At 42.1% G+C, this 19,585-nt stretch overlaps 1 long non-coding RNA gene across 1 annotated transcript; it reads right to left on the minus strand.

Moving 5' to 3' along the window:
- Positions 1-6,131: 6,131 nt before the first annotated feature.
- On the minus strand, positions 6,132-19,421 carry LOC136478533 (uncharacterized). The gene is made up of 3 exons (XR_010764268.1): positions 19,293-19,421; positions 6,323-6,457; positions 6,132-6,233 (listed from the first exon to the last, which is right to left on the minus strand). It is a non-coding gene; the product is annotated as an uncharacterized lncRNA (long non-coding RNA).
- Positions 19,422-19,585: the final 164 nt, after the last annotated feature.

The following is a 19,585-nucleotide window of genomic DNA, read 5'->3' on the forward strand; positions in this document are numbered from 1 at the left end:
CACCTCGGTGGCCGATAGAGCAAGACGGGGAGGTGGTGGAGGTAGACGAAGCGCCCGCAGAGCATACAATCATCAATTACCAAAAAGGGGGAGATTGAAAGGTCCTTGTGTGGTTTTGGTAATTGAGTGACAACCTAGGTGGACTAATTATGTTTATGTGAGATACACAGGTGATTAGTCTACAGGTACATATGTGTGAGCAACATATGCCATGAAGGTGAAAATAGCCTGGAGATGTTGCAAAGCTCACATGTGATGATGAAGGAGCTCATTGCACATGAGACATGGCATTGAGTCATGTGATCAAGGTGGAGAAGATTAAGACAACACTTGGCTTGATGGACCGGTTGCAAGCGTGAAGGGCAAGTCGAAGGCTTTAGAGTGATGGACCGCATGGCGGTGAAGCTTGAGCAAGACTTGGCACCGATGGACGATGGCAACGGTGAAGAGCAAGTGAAGTCAAGATCGATGAACCAATATGATCACATAATGATATGAAGTGGATCATATCATTGTTGATCATGTTGGTGCATATGTTGCATCAACATTGGAGGAGATGGAATGGAATGCGCAAGGCAAAGGTATAACCTAGGGTATTTCATTTCATTGGTCATAGGTGTGTAGAGAAGTTGATGACCGAGTTTAGGATAGATGGCCGTACTATCAAGAGGGGCAAACTTGTTTGCATATCGGTCATCTAGTGTCACTCGAGTGATCTAACTTTGCATCATCGCTAGGATTGAGTGGCGTGGCAAGTTGAGTGGCTAATCCTTTGAAAAATGATTGTGAAAAGCTAACACACATACACATGGTGGTGTATACTTGGTGGTGTTGGCACATTTACAAAGGAGATGAAGTTGGAGTTGATGTGGATCAACTCGGTAAAGGAACGGAGATGAGAAAGGTCCCACAGAGTGGACCGGACTCTAGTCACGCAGTGACCAGACGCTGAGGCTCAGTGTCCGGTCAGTAGTGGCAGTCAGCGTGCAGCGTCGGTCTATCGACCGAACACTGGCTCTGAAAGTGATTGGACGCTGGAGGCAGTGTTCGGTCCTATTGTCGGATGAAGCAGTGTCGCTGGAGAGTGACCGGACGCTGGGGCTGCATCCGATCACGTCCGACTGGACACGTCCGGTCGGGGTTGGTACCTTACTGTAAACGACCAGACGCTGAGGGTCCATCGTCCGGTCAGTTGAAGCTGCTGTGTCTGGTCAGAAGATGACCATTGAGATCGGAAGAATGCCATTGAACGTAGGTGACACGTGGCTGTCATCGGGCGACTGGACGCTGAGGTCCAGCGTCTGGTCAACACGACCAGAGCATCCGGTCGACTCGACAGTTGTCCAGTGAAGGGGTAACAGCTAGTTTAGCCCTTGGGGCTATAAATAGAAGTGGCCTTCAGCCATGGCTGGTGCTGACCACCTTGGGGGACTTTGTGTCCATGCTTGAGAGTGCTTAGGAGCCCTCCATCTCACACATACTTGATAGTGATCATCCAATTGTATGAGTGAGCGATTCTAGTGCGATTGCATCGTGAGGTTGCATCGAGTGGCACTAGGTGATTGAGTTGTAAGCCGGTGATGCTTGTTACTCTTGGAGGTTGCCACCTCCTAGATGGCTTGGTGGTGGTCTCCATTGAAGCTCGCAAGAAGCTTGTGCAGTGCTCCGGAGAAGAGCTTGTGAGGGGCATTGTGCTCGCCCCACAAGAGTCGCGAAGAGCAACTTTAGTAAAGTGTGTCATTGAGCTACCCTCACCTTCGGGGTAGGTTCTTGCAGCGCCCGACGTGCGGGCTTGGCGGGTGATGCCAATTAGCCACCGAACCACCAAGTGAGCGGTCGACACAACGGGGACTAGTGTGTTGGCAAACACGTGAACCTCGGGAGAAAATCATCGTGTCAACCTTGTTCTTCCTGTTGGTTTGCATCCCCGTTACACAAGCTTGCGATTACTTTCATATACATTGAGCTTGTGTTGTTGCTCTTGTAATTAGTTAGCTTGTGTAGCTTACTAGTTACCTTCTTGCTTGTGTAGCATAGAAGTAGCTCCCTTGCATGGCTAATTTGGTTTATATAACCTTGTTAGTCACATTACTTAGTTTGTGTAGCTAAGTAATTGCGCTCTCTAATTTGGCATTGGTTGCCTTGTTATTGAGCATTGCTAGTGGGCATTAGGTGGCTTTGTGCTTTAGCTTACTAGCATGTGTAGGAGGTCTCTTGTTGCTTAAAGTACTAGTGGCATAGGTTTGTGTGACCTTACTCCTAGAATTGGTTAGGTGAGCTCTAGCTAGCCCGGCACCTTTGTTGCTTGATTAGTATCTTTGGAAGGTGCTAGAGAACATAGATAGAGGGGTGTAGTCTTGGCTAGACCGATCGTTTTAATTCCGCACTTGTTTCGGTTAGCCAATGTGATTAAGTTTTTAAAAAGGACTATTCACCCCCCTAGTCGCCATCTCAACCCTTTCACTCCTCCTATAATTTAGCAAGGATGCATGCAGTATCCATATTTTGGGGATGATGCAAAGCTACTGCGACTCTAATATAGTCTTTCAAACCATCAACGAATCTCATAGCATAGTAGAGAGGGTCTGTGGTACCACCATAAGCTGATAAGTCATCTACAATAGCAATGAATTGGTCTATATACTGCTGAAAAGAATTAGTTTGATGGATTTGGAAAAGTTGTCTAAGCAAAAGCTCATGTTCATCCTGGCCAAAACGATCAAGGATCAAGCGGGTAAATGTAGGCTAGTTGGCGGTTTGGAGTTGGGACTCAACAGAAGGATACCAACGCTTAGCACCGTGTGTGAAATGCATTTTAGCGACCCTAACCCACATGTGAGGTTCAGTACCATAGAGTTCAAAGTAATCCTTGCATTGACTAAGCTAGTATTTGGGTTGGGATCCGTCAAACTTAGGGAAATCAAATTTAGGAAGTTTGGGAGGCTGGAACCCGTTAAGCCCCACTACGAACTCCAGGATCATCAGTAGACTGGAAAACGGATCTTAGAGAGGGAGGAGTGGGGAATGGTGGCATACCCTTGACCAGGGAATGAATCAGGGTAGAAACTACCCCAAATCCACTCTCCTGGTGGTGATTGTCGACGCAGTGCCCGTTGGGCTGATTTGCTGGAGCGCTGACGAATGGACGCTCGACAGCTAGCAGAACGGCAGTGAAGATGCCCAGCATGGTAGCCGATTGATTTAGGATCGCCCGGTCCTAGTTGTGAGAGATATTCGATACCTCCAACTTGGACTTCGAGATGTCGAGCTTCATGTCGTCGATGATGCCTTCAATTGAAGGCTGCCACTCATCGATCGACGTGGTGACCTTCTCTAGAGCCACCATGCATCCCTCTTGTGCCTGCTCTAGGTCACGAATCTAGTGAGAAAGGTGCGCATCCTGATCCACGAAATGCGAATCCCATTCTGGTCATGCTCGTTGAAGTGGCGGTTGATCTCGTCGAGGATGATTTTCATCTCTGGGTTCATGATTCCCAGGCGGTGCTGTCATCGGGTGAAGTGGTCGTGGGCTAAAGGTTGGGGACGATCCATATCGACCGCAACCACAAGTCGATTCGAGCAGAGAAGGGAATTACGGCGACCGAATCCCTAGCAACAGCTCACTGCTAGAGACGAGATCGAGCCAACCAGATCAGTTGCTCAAATCAACCGATGGAGTTTGCTACTCATGAGAAGCAACACATGAGCAAGGAAGAGAAGGCTCAATCAAAGAGAGTTTGCTACTTATGCTGGGAAAGGGGACACATGGCTAATTCATGTCCCCTAGGTAATAATTCTAAGTCCATTTCAATTGATGATAATATTGTGCTTAGAAAGGACAGTAATGGTACCTCTATGGTTGCTATTGCAAAATATCCCGCTACTCATGCTAAGGCAATGTCTAAGTATGTTGCTCCTAACTTGAGAGGACCCAAACTAGTTTGGGTATCATCAAAAAGTGGATGAATGATTGTAGGTATCATGGCATTGGAGGCTTGATTCAATTGATCTCACATTGTTCATCACATATTGAGTCAAGTTATGACGCTTAGTGCACATCCAAACCCAATGCCAAATGAAAATTGAGTGAAGTCCAAGTGCTATCAACATACAAGTGTCATATTCAAGTTGTGGTGATTTATTGGATTATTTGATGGCTTGTAAAAATATTTGAGTTGAAGCTTGCTAGTTGGATGATTATGAGCTAACCAAGGTATATCTCTTGTTGATCATTTTATTTGAGTGCATATGAGTTGATTGAATTGGATAAATATACAATGTTGCTTGTTATGAGATGTTTGAATGGATAAATAGCTTAGTAATCAAGTTTGGATTGATTTGTGTTGGATAAATTCATAAGATGACCTTTAGTGAGTGTATTGAAGGGATATATGTCTTGTGAAAGTATTCAAACAAGTTAGTTTCAAGTTTGATTCATATTTGATGAAATATAGCCCAAGTGATTGAAATCTGTCCTATATTGAAAATCTGAGTGAGCTGTGATCTTAGCCATGTTTGAGTGAATAAACTTATTGTATTGGCATAAAAATTGTGTATATGCTCTAGACTTATGTTATAAGATTCTGTACAAATTTTATGAGAATTGGATAAGAGATGCTTCGGTTTTGGAGTGTATCTTGTCAGCTATAGTGCAGCAGTTTTTAGCATGTAACAGTGGTGGAAGAATTGAAATCTGGTAGCAATCTAGAAGTTAAATGAAGCTCAAATTTTTACAGCTACTAGATAACTTAGTGAATCACATCTCCACCAATTTTAGTGGTATTTGTATTTATACTTTGGGAGATATGTATTTTTATTTGAAGAGTACAGAATCTGCTAGAAAAGTGACAACTATTGGATTTATTTAAAGTCACTTTGATTGAAAGGTCCTCAAGCTGGAACATATTTATAAGTAATTGAGGCACCTAAGTTTGGTTTTGAGATGATCTAGAAGCATGACAAGCACCTTTGTTTCTTAATTAGGATCTTTATAAGGTGGTTGTGAACTTCGATAGAGGGGTGTAGTCTTGGCTAGACCGATTGTTTTAATTCTATATTTGTTTTGATTAGCCGGCGCGATTAAATTTAGAAAGGACTATTCACCCCCTCTAGTCCACCATCTTGACCCTACACTTACCCCCTCAATGAGTCCGGCAGCCTAGGTGCCTTAAAGTAGGTTTCCTTCCTGTCCATGGTTCATATAGGGTCTTAGAAACTACCTTACTAGGAACTCTATCTAGCAAGTACACGAGGATCCTTAATGCATGCATCCACAAAGACAAAGGTACATCAGAATAACTTAACATATTCCTAACCATTTTCATGAGAGTATGCTTCTATCTTACAGCCACCCCCATTTTGATGAGGTGTTTTAGGCACAATAAATGCACAAATGCCATGACTTTGAAGAAACTTTGCTAATGGATCTGGACATTGACCACTTTCATCATGCTTTCCAAACTATTCATCCCTCTATTAGATTTTACCACCTTTACTTTCCTATCAAGTTGCCATTCCACCCATTCACAAAACACCTCTAGGACGCTTGCGTCTAAGTATAGACAACGATAACATGAGAAATCATCAATAAAAAGAATGAAATACTTCATGCAACAAGTATAGATACAATAACATGAGAAATCATCAATAAAAAATGAAATATTTTTCACCACCCCAAGAAGGAACGTCAAAGGGACCACAAATATTAGTGTGTATCAACTATGTGAGGTTTGCATGGCTTTAATGCAATCCACACATACATTCCAGTTAACAAAATCCAAATGAGATAGTATTTCACTTTTCACAAGCCTCGTAACTCTTTCTTTGGACATGTGATCCAATCTCTTATGCCACAAGAAAGCCAATTTATCATTATGTGCGCTATGTTTTTCCAACAATATGCTCGACATGAAACAAGGATTTAGAAAAACCATCATCAAGATTGAAATGGTATAAACCATCCATTAAAATACCATAACCATAACAATATTTATTCTTATATAATGAAAACATACCATCAACAACCATAAACTTAAAACTTATTACATCCAACTTGCACATAGACACAAGATTTCTAGAACACTCAGGAACATAAAGACACCTTTTCAAATCTAAGTGCAGACCAGTCTTGAGGACTATTCTATAAGTGTCGATCCCGTCACTTCATGCCTTCATCCTATTTCCTTGTACAAGAACTTTTGAGGTCTGCTTATGGGTTGGATCATACGGAATTCCTACATAATATGTGAAACATGAATAGTAGCACCAGAATCTAGCCACCTGATATTATTTGATTTTAAGCATATAGAAACATAATGTATACCTTTCTTTTCGAACCATTTCTTTCTCTTCAGACAATCCTTCTTGAAATGGCCAATTTCTTGCAAAAATGGCATCTCAACTTCTTACGGATTTGTCCCTCACTAACATGAAGCAGATTCTTCACCTTTTGTAACACCTAGAAATGCATAAGGAATAAATACATGTTTTAGTATGGATTAAGAAAATTCTATAGAAGGTTGACCAAGCACTTTAAAGAGAAACAAAAGTTAACCTTTTAATTAGTTGCTCAAATGGATGATCAGAGGCCATGAAAATGAAGGGCTAGTTGAATGCATTTCGTTTGACTACCCATACATGTTGTTTGGAGTTTGGAAAGAGTATCAACCAATAGGTAGATAGGAGTTTGTAAAGCTTGGGGTGACTATCATCTATCTGTCTTAGGTTATGTATTCCCTTAGTGATTGGATCGAAATAGGACAAGGAGTCTAACTAAGGAGTGTAATGGAATTGCTTGTCAACCATAGGCTTCTTCTACGGAGCTTAGGAGAACTAGAATATGAGGAAAAGAAGAATGTCTATCCTTGGGGATAGAGCAAGGTCCTATAGCGAGACATTCTTTCTCTTCCAAGACAAGGAAATCATAATGGGTTAGATAAGTTCCTGCCTCAACAGTCTAGATTGAAGTCTAGTCAAGAGAAGAGGTTCGATCAAGGGTAAAGGAGTCAAATTAGAATACCGTTGTGATAACTAAGCACCCATTCCATGTTAGAGTTTTTAAGAAAGCTCTTTGAGATTTTTAATGCATGGTTATAAGTATATGAAAAAGAAAAAGGAATACACTACTACAGATTGACTTATCACTATCACAACTTTCACTGCCGTAGCAATAGAAGCAACTGTGTTTTACTTCCATCGCCGATTGGACCGATAGCGAGGCCTCCTGAGGAAGGAAACCAGCAGTTGAAACTTCTACCACCGACGGGTTAACAATAGATGCGACAGTGGTATTTTCTTTGTCGTATGAAAAGTTGAGCCGACTGGGATACGTGTTATGGCCGCCGGCCCTCCATGATTGTTTGGTCTTCCAGTGGTAAAGTCAATGTGAGTTATTTCCCAACTACCTACAACACAGTTGCATCACCATTACTTGCACTTCTCTATCTTTAAGGTTGGCCTATTTAACTAGGGTCTAGATGCACCTCTTGGCCTCACACCGAAATCTAGGAAGATGCACAGGAAGCCCAAAACTCAGGGAAGTGTGTGTGATTGTTGAATGTCGTCACAATTTCCAACACCGTTCCCACCACTTATTATGCCAGGAACCATCGTATATCTCATCTTCTCTGATGCATGCTCCCTAGACCATGCATCTTAACTACACTGAGTCTGGTTGCATCTTCAAGGCTAGCCTATTTAAGTGTGTGAGTGTTGAATGTCCCAACTTTGATTCCAATACCATCCCCACCCACCACTTATTACTCTGGGAATCGTCATATACCTCGTTTTCCCTGATGCGTGCTCCCTAGATCACGCATCTTAACTGCACTGAGTCTAGATGCATCTTCAAGGCTGGCCTATTTAAGCTGGGTTTGGGTGCACTAAGTCTGTCACCCCTCCCCCTCCCTCCAAATCAATTAGCATTAGACTGAGAGAGTGGCAACTCCTTTCATCCACCATGGTTCATGGCATACTTCGGTGGCTCCGCCATTGCTGGGAGAAGGCTTTCAAGATCGAGTTCTGCAGCGGCCTGCTGGTGGCCATTTGTCCTAGGTGTTAGAGGAAGTTCCATGAAGAGATGGGGAAGAACAATACCATCTTTGGTGGCCCGAGTCACCGATGACACGATGGCTAGGCTCGTTGATGGTCGGTGTGCAGGAGACTTCTAGGTTAGAATATCTGTAGGAAATCCTAGAGGGCAGAGGAGGGTGCCTTGTTGTTGCCGAGAAACCTTTTGAGCCCACAGATCTTGACCTAGGATCTCTCGATGTCGTGGCATGCGTTCCTCCCCGACGTTGATGAAGACGGCATGGGCAAGGCTCCTCACAGGGCTCCTCATCCTCTCGAATGTTAGAGGGAGTTACGCGAGGTGGTTCTTCCCTAGGTTTCTTCTAGACATCGTCCCTGCTCGTGGCGAAGATTTAGAGGTGCGGTGAAGGTTAGTTATGCCTTCGTCCGAATTCTATGCTTCATGAGATGTCCATCGCTCAGTGCGGGGATAAACCTATGGCCATCGCTAAAATTTGGCTTATGCCGATGCTTATGCTGATTTGTTGTGAGAGAAAAACACTGTTCATTAGCTTAAGCGTACTATTGAAGTAGTGCTGAAGAATAGGGCCAAGGTTTTTGTCATCATAACTACAGTTGCTGATAGATCCTTGTTATTTTGTACACCTGGTGAATGAAAAGTGTAATAGAGTTAATAAAAAAAGAATATCTTTTGTTGATTTTGAACACTGTTATCTCACTATGATCCTGGTGGGGTGTTACTTTGTATGTGCAAACCACCGTATAGTATGGCTTTGTAATCGCGTCCATTGTTATTGTAGAGATCAGTACCTTTATTATGCAACATCAACTGACGAACTTTGTCATGTTAGCGTCCATTGTTATTATAAAAAGTACACCGTGTGTTCAGTAAGCTACTAAGACTCAGCTGAATTAGTATCAACATTGTACAATTATGCCACCGTCGGATATAAGCGTCGTTGAAAAAATTATATCACCGCCGCTATTCGCCATTAGGTGCTAACATCTCCTTTCCAACGTTCAATTTCCATATGATACGCCTGTTGTTAGGTGCTATGTACCATCTTCTTTAAGGACCCAATCACCACCGCTGGTAGCCTTCACCGCCGATATCGTCAAAATTTGCAAGCCAGCGTGAGACTCCCGCACATTTTTAGAAATTTTGGCACGTTTGTAGTTAGCTTACAAAGGCCGCGACCCACCTAGCCACCACCCTGCCCGTCTTGTCCTCAAGTGCTGCTATTCCTCACCTACTCATTGGCATGCAAGCCGCCACTAAACGCCAAAAAGTTAGTGCTCCGAGCCGGTACGCCTCACCGACACGCCCGCATAGATCCACCGATGACCAGGCTAGTACTCATCACCGTCGTGGCCGCTCGAGCTCACTGTCACAAGATCCAAAGGCAAGGGTAATGCTTTCTTGCACTTCCCTTATCCATGTTTCTTAGTTTTTTAATCCCCTCTTATCTCATCTGAGTATGAATCAAGCTTCCATCTGATCATTAAGGAGCTCACGAGCATGTCTGAAAGCTCTAGTTTGGTTTTGATGAATTGATGAAACCCTAAGAGCTAACCTAGTTTATCAAAGTGATTATGAAATAGGTGGCACTACTCCAAGTGATGAAGAAATTGTGAAGATCATAATGATGGTGATGCCATGGTGATGATCAAGCGCTTGGACTTGAAAAGAAGAAAGAGAAAAACAAAAGGCTCAAGGCAAAGGTATAAATGGTAGGAGCTATTTTGTTTTGGTGATCAAGACACTTAGAGAGTGTGATCATATTTATGTTCGATAGCCGTACTATTAAGAGGGATGAAACTCATATCAAAATGTAGTTATCAAAGTGCCACTAGATGCTCTAACTCATTGCATATGCATTTAGGATCTAGTGGATTGATAACACCCTTGAAAATGTTTGTGAAAATATGCTAACACATGTGGATAAGGTGATACACTTGGTGGTTGGCACATTTGAGCAAGGGTTAGGAACTTCACCGGTGGAGTGTCCACCCATAGAGTGCGAATAGTTCGACAGTGCCACCGGTGCCCTATATAGAAAAGACAGAGGTCACTGTAAGTGACCGAACGCTGGCCTCGGTAGGACCGGTGTGCCCGGTCAGTAGAAGTTGTGAAGACGTTGGCGTCGGTCTCTGACCAGACGCTGGGTCACTAAGTGACCAGACGCTGGAGGGATGCATCCAATCCTACTGACGTGGCAGCGCACAGAGAAGACGCCGAGTGACCGGACGTCGGGTGAGTCCGGTCGAGCATGACCAGATGCGTCTAGTCATGATTTCTCGCTTCTGGATGCTTACTAGAAATGACCGGACGCTGAGGTCCAGCGTCTAGTCACTTCATAGTAGCGTGTTCGGTTATCACTTGACAGTTGGGATTGAGCGCTCAGTGTTTAAAGAAAGGGGACACGTGGCGTGCATCGCGCGACCAGGCGCTGAGGTCTAGCGTCTGGTCAATCTGACCGGCATGTTTGGTTGGCCCGTGTTCAGTGGAGTGAGGAGCCCAACGGCTCTATTCATGGGGGCTCTCTATTTAAGCCTCATGGCCGGCTCAAGCTCACTCTCTTGGCCATTTGCATTAACATAGCAACCTTGTGAGCTTAGCCAAAGCCCTCCCACTCATCTCCATCATTAATTCATCATCTTTGTGAGATTGGGAGTTAATCCAAGTGCATTGCTTGAGTGTTTGCATCTAGAGGCACTTGGTGTTCTTATTTCGCTGAGGGATTTGCTTGTTACTCTGGGAGGTTGCCGCTACCTAGACGGCTTGGAGCAGTGAGGATCGTTGAGCGGAGGTTGGTGATTGTCTCCGACTCCGATTGTGGTGATTGTGAGGGGTTCTTGACTTTTCTCAGGCGAAGAGCCAAAAGGTACTCTAGTGAATTGCTCATGGCTTGTGTGATTCTCATCTTGTGTTGGTTGTGCGGCACCCTATTAAGGGTTTGGCGTGTGATGCCAATTAGCGCATGAACCTCCAAGTGAGTGAATCGCCACAACAAGGACTAGCTTGCCGACAAGCAAGCGAACCTTGGTAAAAATCATTATGTCATCATTTGATTCCGAGGTGATTGGTCTTCATTGGTATTCATTCTTGTGATTGATTGGCTCCTTCCTCGACACGGCGGTATAACCATCTTGCTTACTCTCTTTACATTACCGCAAATTAGTTGTCAAGCTCTTTAGTGTAGCTTGTTGTGAGAGCTTGTTAGTTTGGTTAGTGTGGCTCTTTAGTTAGTCTTTGAGAGCACACTAACTTAGTGTAGTGACATAGCCCTTGTGTGGATAGAGACTATAAAAACTAGAATTGTGGTAGGTGGCTTACATTTTTAGTAGGCTAGCGCAACACTTGCTTCGCTTTATAATTGTCTAATCAGTTTGTTAAGTGTTGTTGTAGAATTTTTAATAGGCTATTCACCCCCTCTAGCCATTAGTACCTTTCAAGTGGTATCGGAGCCGAGGTCATCATAATTTAAGGCTTAACAACCTTCGGTGTAAAAATGGCTCAAATCAACAACACCAAGAAGCCACCCCAATTTGATGGCATAAATTATCCGTATTGGAAATCAAAGATGACCACACATATCAAGTCAATCAATAGAAAAGTGTGGAAGGTGGTAGAAACCAAAATTGAGATTGGTGATCCGGAGAATCCCACCACGACCGAAGAAGTGCTTCTCCAAAACAATGACATTGCTCTAAGTGCCGTTCATGATGCAATTGATGAAATGACATTTGAGCAAATCAAGAATATTGAGATGGCTCATGAGGCTTGGAAGAAGTTGGAAGAATCATTTGAGGGCACTCAAGCCGTGAAGGGTGCAAAGGCATACATTCTCTAAGAGAAGTTTGCAAGCTTCAAGATGAAGGAGGATGAGAGTGTGCCGGAGATGTTCCATTGGCTTCAAGTGCTTGTCGATGATCTCAAAGCACTTGGAGAAGAGGTGAAGTACAAGGACTTCTCCCACAAGTTCTTGAGATGCTTACCTTCAAGATTTGGCACATTGGTCACTATTCTAGTGAGAAGTGGTTTGGAGACCATGACACTAAACCAAGTGTTGGGAGATATAATGTCCGATGATACATATAGATATGATGATGAGAAGGAAGAAAAGAAGGAGAAGAAAGATGAGAAGAAGAAGAGTGTGGCATTCAAGGCCACATCATCCAAGGGCAAGGCAAAGCAAGAAACATCAAGTGAAGATGATGGTTCATGGGATGATGATGATGAGAAGATGGCTCTTTTTGTCAAGAAATTTGGCAAGTTCATGATGAAGAAAGGGTACCGTGCTAGAAGAAAGAAATCTTCATCCAAGAACAAGGAAGAGTCAAGAAGGTGCTTCAAATGTGGAAGCAAAGATCATCTTGTTGCTCAATGTCCTTACAATAGCAACAATGATGATGAAAACAAGAAGAACAAGAAGAAGGACACGAAGGAAAAGAAAGAGAAGGACAAGATGACCTTCAAGAAGAAGAAGGGTGGTTCATATGTGGTCACTTGGGATAGTGATGCTTCCTCAAGTGATGATGATGATAGTGATGATGACAAGACCACCAAAAAGAAGGCACTTGCAAGCATTGCAATCAATGAGAAGCCTTCTCTCTTCGACACTCCATCATGTTTCATGGCTAAGGCCACTAAGGTACAAATTTGTGATGATGAAAGTGATGAGGAACATGATAATGAAAATGAAAATGAAAGTGATAGTGATGATGATGAACCTACTAAGGATAAACTATTTGATATGCTAGAAGATGCTAAAGAACACTTTGACATCAAGAGAAGGGAATGCAAAAGCTTGCGTAAGGAACTAAAAGCCCTTAAGCAAGCCTTTGATGAGCTCAATGCATCTCATGAGAGACTAGAGGAAGCCCATCAGAAGCTTGGCAAGGCTCACAAAAAGCTTAAAAAGGCTCATTCCTCTTTGCTTGATGAGCAAAATAAAAAGAAGCATGTTGAAACTTGTAATGTAGGCTTAACTTGTAATATAATTGATGAATCATTATCAATGCCTATCATTGTTCCTCTCGCTAACCCTTCTTGTAGTACTTCTACTTCCACCTCATCTAGTAGTGATGGTCTCACTTGTGATACCTCACTAATGGTTGAGAATGAGAACCTCAAGAAGGAGGTCAATAAGCTCACTCACACCTTGGCTAAGGCCTATGGTGGTGAGGACCGCTTGTTTATGTGCTTGGATAGCCAAAGAGCTTCTCTCTACAAAAAGGGATTGTGCTATACCCCCAAGAAAGGCAAAGTGGCTTTTGCTCCTCACAAGACTAGTTTTGTGAAGAACAATAGTTGATTTTGCATTAGGTGCAAGCAAGTTGGTCATAAAGAGTATGAATGCAAAAATAAGAGTAAAAATGCTAATGTATTCTCTATTAAGCTTGATTCTTTCTATATGCTTACCAAGGGTGCAAATGGTGTGAAGGCTAAGTTCATTGGTAAACCATGGATGGGCTCAAAGAAAAAAGTCATCTAGGTACCAAAGAGCTTAGTGACTAACCTTCAAGGACCCAAGTAAGTTTGGGTACCTAAAAATAATTGATCTTCTTTTGTAGGTCAATTACAAAGCCAGAGGAAGACATTAGGTTCTTGATAGTGGGTGCACTCAACACATGACCGGTGATGCAAGAATGTTCAACTCAATCAACATTAATGGCAATAATGGTTATGATAGTATCACATTTGGTGATAATGGCAAAGGCAAGGTCAAAGGGCTTGGTAAGATTGCAATATCCAATGACATGAGCATTTCTAATGTGTTGCTAGTAGAGAGCTTGAACTTCAATTTGCTATCCATGGCTCAATTGTGTGATCTTGGATTCAAATGCATATTTGGGGTAGATGATGTAGAGATCATAAGTGTAGATGGCTCTAATTTGATCTTCAAAGGCTTTAGATATGAGAATCTATACTTAGTTGATTTCAATGCTAGTGAAGCTAAATTATCTACATGCTTGTTCACTAAGTCTAGCATGGGTTAGTTATGGCATAGAAGGCTTGGTCATGTTGGAATAAAACAATTGAATAGATTGGTTAAGCATGACTTGGTTAGAAGCTTGAAAGATATTGTGTTTGAAAAGGATAAGCTGTGTAGCTCTTGTCAAGCTACAAAACAAGTTGGAAACACCCATCCTAAGAAAAGTATGATGGGCACTAGTAAAGCATTTGAGTTATTGCACATGGATTTGTTTGGGTCAACTCAATACACTAGCATTGGTGGTAACAAATATGGCTTTGTGATAGTGGATGATTACACTAGATACATATGGGTATTCTTTCTAGTGGACAAAAGTGATGTGTTTGCAACATTCAAATCATTTGTCAAAGGCATTCACAATGAGTTTGAAACAACCATCCAGAGAGTTAGAAGTGACAATGGTAGTAAATTCAAGAATGCTAGAATTGACGAGTTGTGTGATGAATTTAGAATTAGACATCAATTCTTGGCCAAGTACACTCCACAAACAAATGGCCTTGTTGAGAGGAAGAATAGAACACTTATTGATATGGCAAGGTCTATGCTTAGTGAGTATAATGTGAGTCAATCTTTTTAGGCCGAAACTATCAACACGGTTTGCTATTGTAGCAACCGTCTCTATTGTCACCCATTGAAAGAGAAGACACCATATGAGCTCTTGAATGGTAGAAAGTCCAATATTGCATATTTTTGGTCATTAGATGCAAATGCTATATCTTGAAGAAAGGCATTAGATTGGGCAAGTTTGACAAGAAATGTGATGAAGGATTCCTACTCGGTTACTCCACTACAAGCAAAGCTTATAGAGTTTGAAATTTGGATATTGGCACTCTTGAGGAAGTTTACGATGTTGAATTTGATGAAACCAAGGGTTCACAAGTAGAGAATGAGAACTTAGAAGATGTTAGAGGCATTCAACTTTCAAATGCCATGAAGAACATAGATATTGGTGAATTGAGGCCTAGGCAAGTGAATGATGATGAAGATGATCAAGTGCAAGTGCTCTCTAACTCAAATGTGCAAGATGATACAAATCAAGCTAGCACAAGTGGCTCTCATAACAATGAACAAGATCAAGAGGCTAGTACATCATCTCAACCCAATGATCAAGTAAATACAAGCAATCAAGTTCTAATGCCCCAACCAACAAAAATTGCAAGGGATCATTTATTGGACACTATAATTGGTGATATTTCTAGAGGTGTATAAACAAGATCAAGATTGGCTTTATTTTGTGAGCATTTCTCATTTGTGTCATCCATTGAACCAAAGAAGATAGATAAAGCATTAAAGGATGTTGATTGGGTGAATGCTATGCATGAAGAATTGAATAACTTCACAAGAAATCAAGTATGAGAATTAGTAGAGAGACCAAAGGAACACAATGTGATTGGAACCAAATGGGTCTTTAGAAACAAGCAAGATCAAGATGAGATAGTAGTAAGGAACAAAGCAAGATTAGTAGTACAAGGCTATACACAAGTTAAAGGTCTTGACTTTGGAGAAACATATGCCCAGTTGCTAGATTGGAAGCAATTAGAATCTTGCTAGCCTATGCTTATGCCCACAATATCAAGCTCTATCAAATGGATGTTAAGAGTGCATTTCTCAATGGTTACATCAATGAAGAAGTATATGTTGAGCAACCTCCTGGTTTTGAAGATGACAAGAAGCCCGACCATGTGTACAAGTTGAAGAAGGCATTGTATGGCTTGAAACAAGCACCTAGAGCATGGTATGAGAGATTGAGGGACTTCCTACTCTCTAAAGGGTTCATGATGGACAAGGTTGACACCACTCTTTTTATCAAGAAGATTGGAAAAGATTTATTTATGTTGCAAATCTATGTTGATGACATCATATTTGGATCAACCAATCAAGACTTTTATGATGAGTTTGGAAAGATGATGGCTAATGAATTTGAGATGTCCATGATTGGAGAGTTAAGTTACTTCCTTGGTCTTCAAATCAAGCAATTGAAGAATGGTACATTTGTGAGTCAAGGCAAGTATATCAAGGACATGATCAAGAAGTTTGGCATGAGTGATAGCAAGGCCATTAGTACACCAATGGGAACAAATGACAACTTGGATAGTGATGCAAGTGGCAATATGGTGAATCAAAAATTGTATCGGTCTATGATTGGAAGCCTACTCTATGTGACCGCATCAAGACCGGATGTCATGTTTAGTGTATGCATGTGTGCAAGATTTCAAGCCTCACCAAGAGAAAGTCATTTGAATGCAACAAAGAGAATATTGAGGTACTTAAAGCACACACCAAATATTGGTTTGTGGTATCACAAAAGAGCAAATTTTGAGCTAGTTGGTTACTCCGACTTGGATTATACAGGATGCAAGGTTGAAAGGAAGAGCACCTCAGGCACATATCAATTGTTGGGAAGATCACTTGTTTTATGGTCATCAAAAAAGCAAAATAGTGTTGTATTATCAACCGCCGAAGCCGAAAACATATCCGTCGATAGTTGTTGTGCACAAATACTTTGAATGAAGACCACTTTGAGTGACTTTGGAATTAAGTTCAAGAAAGTGCCATTGCTATGTGACACTGAGAGTGCAATCAAGTTGTCCAACAATCCAATTCAACAAGCAAGAACAAAGCACATTGATGCCCGCCACCATTTCATAAGAGATCACCAACAAAAAGGGACATTTGCATTGAGAGTGTGGGCACCGAAGATCAACTTGCCGATATATTCACCAAGCCATTGGATGAGAAAAGGTTTTACAAGCTAAGGAATGAGTTGAACATATTAGATTTCTCAAATATGTGTTGATGCACCCCCCCCCCTCCACTTATATGACATGCCTCTCCTTCAAGCAATCCAAGGTAAAAGTTGATTGGCATGGCATACATCCTTGCTAAGGACATGTTTAGTGCATCTAGACATCCTTCACATTGAATAGGATCATTCATGAAAATCAAATGATTTTGATGATTATATGGTACCACTATTGCTTCTATGCTTATTTTGATCTAGTGGTAGCATATGACATGTTTATGGGCTTGAAAACCTAGTGTTTGATCTAGAAAATGAGCTCTGAGTGTTTAACTCAATATGGTACAAGATAACCCTTATTTGGAGGTGTGAAGAAGCTTGTCCTTGGATCAAACCGAGTTAAATATCTTTGGCAAATATTCTAATTTGAACCAAATTTGGGAAAATGATCTTCACCCCATTGATTGACATTGATAATCTCAACCTATCTAGTTTTTAAACCTTTGTGGTCATTGATGACAATGGGAGAGAAAAACAAAGATATTAGTGATATTACTACATGGGGAGAAAAACAAAAGATATATTAAGTGTACTAAGATGGTGAAAAGACAACAAAGGGGGAAGAACTTAACATAGGGGGAGAGATATGATAAAGGAAAGAGATCAATTAAAATTTTGAGCACACAAGTAGGGGGAGCAAGCTCATGAACTTGTATGGTGCATTTCATATGTTTGCTTGCATGGCATAAGTTTTAAATTTTAATATCCATGCTTGTGTGGTGTATGCTAGTTGTAGGTTTGAATGATGAAATGAATATCTAGCATGCATAAGTTTATCTAGTGATTTCATTTCTAAGTGTTTCCAAGTGGTATCGAGCTAATCATGGTGCTAAGGATGGTATAATGGTGCACTCCGATTGGTATCACGCTTCAAAGGTCCATCTTTTATACCTTAGCATCATTTGGTAGACATTGTCTCCTAAATTTTCTATCTAAGCATATGTGCAAGCTACAATCCAAACTCTTAGCACATATGTAGGGGGAGCAATTGCTACCATTTGGGGTTCATGAAACTTGTTCATATCCTTTTACACATAGTAAATATGCTTGGGCAAGCAACATGGACTCAATTAAATTTTAATTCATATATTTGTGAAAGGGTTGTCATCAATTACCAAAAAGGAGATTGAAAGCTCTAGTTTGGTTTTGGTGAATTGATGAAATCCTAAGTGCTAACCTAGTTTATCAAAGTGATTATGAGATAGGTGGCACTACTCCAAGTGATGAAGAAATTGTGAAGATCATAATGATGGTGATGCCATGGTGATGATCAAGCGCTTGGACTTGAAAAGAAGAAAGAGAAAAACAAAAGGTCCAAAGCAAAGGTATAAATGGTAGGAGCTATTTTATTTTGGTGATCAAGACACTTAGAGAGTGTGATCACATTTAGGTTCGATAGTCGTACTATTAAGAGGGGTGAAACTCGTATCGAAATGCGGTTATCAAAGTGCCACTAGATGCTCTAACTCATTGCATACGCATTTAGGATCTAGTGGAGTGCTAACACCCTTGAAAATGTTTGTGAAAATATGCTAACACATGTGCATAAGGTGATACACTTGGTGGTTGGCACATTTGAGCAAGCGTTAGGAACTTCACCGGTGGAGTGTCCGCCCGTAGAGTGCGGACAGTCTGACGGTCCCACCGACGCCCTATACAGAAAAGACAGAGGTCACTGTAAGTGACCGGACGCTGACCTCGGTAGGACCGGCGCGTCCGGTCAGTAGAAGCTATGAAGACGATGGCGTCGGTCTCTGACCGGACGCTGGAGGGCTGCGTCCGGTCCTGCTGACATGGCAGTGCACAGGGAAGACGTCGAGTGACCGGACGCTGGGTGAGTCCGGTCGAGCATGACTAGACGCGTCCGATCGTGATTTCTCGCTTCTGGATGCTTACTGGAAACGATCGGACGCTGACAAAGTTGGTGAATGATGTGGTGCAACTAGCGGTGACCGAGATGGGGGCTCAGCTTCTGGAGTCAGGAGCGCCATTGGGAGTGGTTGATGGGGGGACACTCGATCCACAAGGGGACCTAGCGAACCCATCATCCACAACAATGACATGTGGTGGAGAGGTGGCAACCGTAGGTAGGGATGGGCGCTTCGAGGGCGGGCACCAAGAGAGTTGGGCTGTGTAGGAAGAGACAGGTGATGGCAACGACAACCATAGATGAGGAAGCTACATGGGTTGACTCGGTGGTGAAAAACTAAGGCGAGAAGAGATGGAAGGGAGAGACATGGGGGGAGACAGAGGGGGCTGAGGCACAGGTCACCTCCACCGACGGTTGCAGCGGTGGAAACCCTTGGAGGGTTGTCCTCTCATTGCCTACCATGACCTCATGCCCATCTCTCTAAGGTATGATGTTGATTGTGAGGGCCAAATAGTAAATAGTTTTGGTTTGGTAAAAAATTTAGGTTAAACAAAGAAGGTTAAAGTATTAAAAATTAAAATGCACAAAGATATACCAGATTTGAGCTGGATGAAGGTGGTGTCTGCCTTTCCACTTGTGGGTTTCGTTGATTTTGCTGGTTCCGAGCGATCAAGGTCTTAAGAGCAAACAACAATTGTGGCTCGATTGGTCCCTTCATCATATTGCAGTAGTCATTCTGCTCAAACAATACCATGATCAAACAATCAAAAGGGTGAAACAGCAAGATTTACTTTTGCTCCCTAGAAATGTACTTATCTCTAGTAGAACAAAGCTTCCTGTTTGGAAATTTTGTATACAAGATCTTCTCACGATACTTTGTCAGTACTG

The sequence above is a fragment of the Miscanthus floridulus genome, chromosome 8 (genome assembly GCF_019320115.1).
Source record: "Miscanthus floridulus cultivar M001 chromosome 8, ASM1932011v1, whole genome shotgun sequence".
Lineage (NCBI taxonomy): Eukaryota > Viridiplantae > Streptophyta > Magnoliopsida > Poales > Poaceae > Miscanthus > Miscanthus floridulus.